Raw genomic sequence first — 7,155 nt, forward strand, 5'->3', positions numbered from 1 at the left:
CAACTTCTGCAGGATCTCTTCAGTAACTTCACTGTTATTTATAAATCCATAAATTCCCACATAACAAAGTAATGATAAATCCATCAATGGATTTTCATTAAACTTAAACAAATAGATCTCTATAGGGCAGTTGTGCATATGCAGCTTTTGTCAGGATATTTTCACTTGCTTCATACTTACCCTTCAATGGGAGCCTTTGTCGTTATCTTCCTTTCATACTCCTTTAAAGCAAGTAGGTCCTTTCATTTGGATTACTCTGTTGTTATCGCTATGTTATTTGTAACAATATGATGTAAATGAAGCTAATTATTGATCATCGTGACTGTTGATTTAGAAATGCCTTCAACTACATCTTCTATAAACACTAGTGTCTGATTTTGACATTCCAGACATTTAATTTAACAAAAATGCAAGATACATGTATATCATACCTTAGAACTGAGATATCTCTTAGGCATAACAGCGATAAAGTCAGAGGATTCCAAATGATGGGACCTACTTACATTATTAGATGGTGGGCTATTCAAATCACTCTGCGTCTGTGGTCTGTCCGTCCGTTAACAATTTCTCACTATCGGGTCTCCTCAGAAACTACTGGGGGATTTTGACCACACTTTGTCAGAATGATGTATTGGTACCCTAGTTGTGTCCCTCTGAAAATCAGACTAGTTCAACAATTTTAAGTGAGTTATGGCCCTTTATTTATTTTTATAATTTACTTAGAGTTATATAGGGAAAAACTTTGAAAATCTTCTTGTCCAAAGCCACAGAGCCTAGGGCTTTGATATTTGGTATGAAGCATCATCCAGTGGTCCTCTACCAAGATGATTCAAATTATTTCCCTGGGGTCAAATATGGCCCCGCCCTGGGGGTCACATGGTTTATATAGACTTATATAGGGAAACACTTTGAAAAACCTATTGTCCAGAACCACAAGGCCTAGGGCTTTGATATTTTGTATGTGACATCATCTAGTGGTCTTCTACTATGGTTGTTCAAATTATCCCCCTAGGGTCAAATATGGCCTCGTCCTGGGGGTCACATGGTTTACATAGTTTTATATAGGGAAAAACTTTGAAAATCTTCTTGTCCAAACCACAAAGCCTAGGGCTTTGATATTTGTAATGTAGCATCATCTAGTTTCCTTTATACAGGTTACTGACCGTTCCAAGATGGTGCCCCTATTTTCAACTGGTTGTTTTGTCTGTCTTGTATTGTCTGTTACGTATATTTTCTTGTTTGTTGTAAGCGTTTTTATCCTCCTCATTCCCCCTATTTCCCCTCCTTTCCCTTGCATTTACGCTACTTTTGCATCCCCTCCCCCTTTACTTTGAGTAAGTTTTCGTGGCTCCCCTTTGTTTTGACAGCCGGAATGCTACGACGGTACACGATTGTTTTTAGCTCACCTGTCACATAGTGACAAGGTGAGCTTTTGTGATCACCCTTCGTCCGTGTTCGTCCGTCCGTCAACAATTTCGTGTCTGCACGATAGTGGTTTCGTTTATGATTTTATTTTAACCAAACTTGCACACAACTTGTATCACCATAAGATCTCGGTTCCTTTCTTGAACTGGCCAAATCCCATTATGGGTTCCAGAGTTATGGCCCCTGAAAGGGCCAAAATTAGCTATTTTGACCTTGTCTGCACAATAGCAGCTTTATTTATGATTTGATTTTTTCCAAACTGGCACACAACTTGTATCACCATAAGATCTTGGTTCGTTTCTTGAACTGGCCGGATTCCATTATGGGTTCCAGAGTTATGGCCCCTGAAAGGGCCAAAATTAGCTATTTTGACCTTGTCTGCACAATAGCAGCTTCATTTATGATTTGATTTTAACTAAACTGGCATACAACTTGTATCACCATAAGATCTTGGTTTCTTTCTTGAACTGGCGAGATTCCGTTATGGGTTCCAGAGTTACGGCCCCTGAAAGGGCCAAAATTGGCTATTTTGACCTTGTCTGCACATTAGCAGCTTTATTTATGATTTGATTTTTACCAAACTGGCACACAACTTGTATCACCATAAGATCTCGATTCCTTTCTTGAACTGGCCAGATTCCATTATGGGTTCCAGAGATATGGCCCCTGAAAGGGCCAAAATTAGCTATTTTGACCTTGTCTGCACAATAGCAGCTTCATTTATGATTCGATTTTAACCAAACTTGCACACAACTTGTATCACCACAAGATCTTGGTTCCTTTCTTGAACTGGCCAGATTTCTTTATGGGTTCCAGAGTTATGGCCCCTTAAAGGTCCAAAATTAGCTATTTTGGCTTTTGCAGCCATATAGAGACTTCATTTATGGTTTTATTTGATACAAACTTCCAAAATAACTTCAACAACAATAATTCTTTGATTCCATGACAAATCAGATCCAAGCGTAGGTTCAGAGTTATTTTATATCTGATTACCTCCCCTGATTGTAATCAAAATGGATTTATATCAGTAAGTACTTATTGTACTTATTTGAAATTTCATTATTGTCATTTGTTGGACTGAGCCAATCAGGGTAGATAACTATGGACTGATTTTATGTCAAATTACCTCCCTTTATTTCAAATTAAAATGGGTATATCTCCGTAACTACTGAAGATACTGATCTGAAATTTCATTTATGTCAACAGATTTATTTGGCAGATCCTTCTTTTCTTCACTTACAATAATTTCTTTTTTAATTACTTCCCTTTTACGTTACTATGAATAGCTTATTTTTAGTAACTTTTTTATTATTGGCCGTAGGGAAAAACCGTAACCACTTTTCTGTGGTACTACATGGATGGTACCTTCAATTTGTAGGTGTATTTTGACATATCTGTACCTTGTAAGAATTTTTTTTTTCTTTTTGGTTAAATTTCTTCCCTTTGTTGTTACTGTCCTTTGGACTTAGATATTTTTTCTGAGGACCTTCTTGTCCTCAAGTGCAATGATAACAGGTGAGCGATATAGGGCCATCATGGCCCTCTTGTTTTTTCTTCTACTTGTGTGTGTGCGTTTGTATGCTTGTGAGTCTATAACGGTGCACTAATGTTTCCTTATGTGTTGCTTGTCCGTTTTGCTATGTTATTCAGTTAGTCGTAGTTATGTCTCCCACCACACAGTGGTGTGGGAGACATATTGATTTACTCCAGTCTGTGTGTTTGTGTGTGTGTGTGTGTCTGTCTGTCACAAAGCTTGTCCGCACTCTTAAGTCGAACATTTCTCATCCGATTTTCACCAAACTTGAACAAAATGTGTTTGACCATGAGACCTCGGCCAAGCTCGATAACTAGCCAAATCGGTCCAGGCGTCTTGGAGTTATGGCCCTTGAAAAATCGGCCTTTTTACTCTTGTCTGCACTCTAATTCAAACGTTTCTCATCCAATCCTTACCAAACTTGAACAAAATGTTTTTGACCATGAGACCTCGGCCAAGTTCGATAACTAGCCAAATCGGTCCAGGCATTTTGGAGTTACACCCCTTGAATTATTGAAAAATCTGCCTTTTTACTCTTGTCCGCACTCTAAGTCGAACATTTCTCATCCGATCTTCACCAAACTTGAACAAAATGTGTTTGACCATGAGACCTCGGCCAAGTTCGATAACTAGCCAAACCAGTCCAGGCATTTTGGAGTTACGGCCCTTGAATTACTGAAAAATCTGCATTTTTACTCTTGTCCGCTCTCTAAGTCGAACATTTCTCATCCGAACTTCACCAAACTTGAACAAAATGTGTTTGGCCATAAGACCTTAGCCGAGTTCGATAACTAGCCAAATCCGCCCAGGCTTTTTTGATTTATGGCCCATGAATTACTGGTTGGATCCACTCGTCCAGACCATTTAATTGGATCCACTCGTCTAAGCCATCTAGAGACACTAGACATTTTTCATAGGGGCAGTTGTGGGAGACATGCGCTTTTCTCAAAAGCATCTCCAGTTGTTATGTTTATCTTTGGTACACGAGTGTCTGCGCTATCGTGGTGTACGTTGTAGTGTGACTGTTATTAAGGAACGTGGCATTTCCTTTGTATATTCGTCCTTGTTCAACTTTCCCCTTCGGGTTCCTCCCCACCACCACCCCCGCAGCCCAATTTTGCCCCTTATTATTTCCTTTAGTGCTTATGTTGTATTGTTACTTGTCTTTCCGACTCAAAATAAAATTTATCTTATCTTATCTTATCTTATCTTATCTTTATCTATATTTAGCATAAATTAATATGTACTTGTTGGATGTTTGAAGCAACCCGTCTGAAATATTTTTCCATTCTTGTTGTGGGCCAACTATGCAAATGCGTGGCTCTGTGGCTGTGTTTTTGGTGTTCTGTGCTTCCGAGAAATCGACCCTTACCTCTTATCTTTTGTATACCGAAATGAACTTTGACCTTGAAATTGATCTAGTGACCTTCTTTCACATTTCTCAAGCTACAGCTTTCAAATTTGGACCACATGCATGGACCACATGCACAGTGTTGTGTACCGAAATGAAATTTGACCTTGATTTTGACCTTGAGCTAGTCTTGAAATATGGAACATTCAAAAATGGCTCAATGGTGGGCGCCAAGATCACTCTGTGATCTCTTGTATTATCTTGGACATAATCCAATAAGGGAGACAATTTGAAACTCACCAAAGTCTCTCATTGTACTAAATGCATAGATGCCTACATACCACAAATAAGCCAATAGATAGAAATTCATTATATTGAAGTGAAACATATAACAGCATATTGTGGTGGTGCTTGTGCAATTTTTATCAGGATCTCTCAAGTAACCTGAGAGTCGTTGTCCTCGGATTGTTTTATAATCCTATCATGGCAGCCATTTAATAGAATTTCATTACACAGTACAACTTCTCTATGACAACATCATCAAAATTTCCCTAAACTGAAAATTTTAATATACTATAAAATTTACCTCTCCATAACAAAGAACCGCATCAGTAGCCTATTGGTAGAACATCCGCTTCGAGTGCGGGAGGTCGTGGGTTCGATCCCCGACCGTGTCATACCAAAGACGTAAAAATGGTACTAGTAACTTCCTCACCTGGCATTAAGAGGGTAGTGCTAGGACTGGTCAGCCCGGTGTCAGTATAATGTGACTGGGTGGGGTATCATGCCACGTGTCTACGGCGTGATATTCCAGTGAGGCATTGTGCTCCCTGCTACAAGTAGACACCGTCGTTTATATGACTGAAAAATTGTTGAAAAAGTCGTTAAACCCGAACACACACTCTCCAGAACAACAACCTCTACACAACAATCAATAGTTGTATCTCCCAAAGGGTGTTGCTCTACAGAGGTTGCACTGTACTTAAATATGCAACAGAACAGTGCAGTGGCGCAAGATCAACTTCAGGATCTTTCCAGTAACTGCTGCATCTTCATGAAACTTAATACATTACAAATATAGATCACTGTAAGGCAGTTGTACATGTGCAACTTTTGTCAAGATTTCTTCACAAACTTCAAAATGGGCCTCCATGGCCGAGTGGTTAATGTCGCTGACTTCGAATCACTTGCCCCTCACCGGTGCGAGTTCGAGCCTTGCCTGAGGCGTTCAATTTCATGTGAGAAAAAAACAACAACATCCAGTTGGCTTACGGAAGGTCGATGGTTCTTCTCAGGTACCCGCCCATGATGAAATAATGCACAGGTGGGCACCTGCGGTAAGCTGGAAAGTTGCTATATGACCTATGATTGTGTTGGTGCGATATTAACAGCCCCCACCCTTCCCCCTCACCAACTTCAAAGTTATTTCCCTTTAATTATACTAAATTTGTTATTCTTCAGCTGCTACTTTGACAGTGATTCTTCAATAGGGGATATCAATTCAACGAATTTGCCTTTTTTTACATACTGAACGTCACTTTTAGCTCACCTGTCGCATAGTGACAGGGTGAGCTTTTGTGATCACCCTGTCCGTCTTCCGTCCGTCCACCCACAATTTCTTGTGAACATGATAGAGACAACATATTGCAACCGATTCTAATCAAAGTTGCACACAACTTGTATTGGCATAAAATCTCGGTTCCGGTCAAACTGGCCAGATCCCATCATGGGTTCCAGAGTTACGGCCCCGTAAAGGGCCAAATTTTGCTAAGTTGGCTTGTGAACACAATAGAGAGACCATATTTTGCAATAGAATTTTATCAAACTTGCACACAACTTGTATTGGCATAATATCTCGATTCCTTTCGAAAACTGGCCAGATCATATCATGGGTTACAGAGTTATGGCCTCCGTGGCCGAGTGGTTAAAGTCGCTGACTTCAAATCACTTGCCCCTCATCGATGTGGGTTCGAGCCTCACTCGGGGCGTTGAATTCTTTATGTGAGAAAGCCATCCAGCTGGCTTACAGAAGGTCGGTGGTTCTACTCAGGTGCCCGCTCGTGATGAAATAATGCACGGAGGGGCACCTGGGGTCTTCCTCCACCATTAAAAGCTGGAAAGTCGCCATATGACCTATCATGTGTCGGTGCGACGTTAAATCCAAAAAAAAAAAAAAAAAAAAACAACAAAAACAAAACAGAGTTATTTGCTATTTTGGCTTTTGCAGCCATATAGAGAATTCATCTATGGTTTGATTTGATACAAAATATCTTTAACAACAATAGAATTTCGATTCCATGATGAATCCGTCAGATCCAATCATAGGTTCTGGAGTTACGGCCCCTGATTGACCCATGAAAGTGCCAAAATTTGTTAATTTTTACCTTGTGGACACGATAGAAGTGACATTTTACATTCGATTAACCACACACACAAGTCACAATAAGATCTCCGTTTCTTTCGAAAACCGGCTAGATTCCATCATGAAATCTAGAATTACTGCTCCTGAAAGGGGCAAAATCCTATCTTCATGAAACTTGGTCAGAATGTTTATCTTAATGATTCCTAGGCTAAGTTCGAAACTGGATCACATGAGGTCAAAAACTAGGTCACCCGGTCAAATCAAAGGATAAGCTTGTTAACACTTGTTCATTTGATGTGCATGAAACTTGGCCAGAATGTTTGTGTGCATGAAATATCGAATGAATTTTTATCTGGGTCATATATGGTCAAAAACTAGATCACCAGGTCAAATCAAAGAATAAGCTTGTTTACACTCAAGAGGCCACGTTTTAGGCTATTAGGATAAAACTAAACCACATTTTAACATTTGCAGTTAACTTTG

Source organism: Mercenaria mercenaria, chromosome 17 (assembly GCF_021730395.1).
Source record: "Mercenaria mercenaria strain notata chromosome 17, MADL_Memer_1, whole genome shotgun sequence".
NCBI classification, from domain to species: domain Eukaryota; kingdom Metazoa; phylum Mollusca; class Bivalvia; order Venerida; family Veneridae; genus Mercenaria; species Mercenaria mercenaria.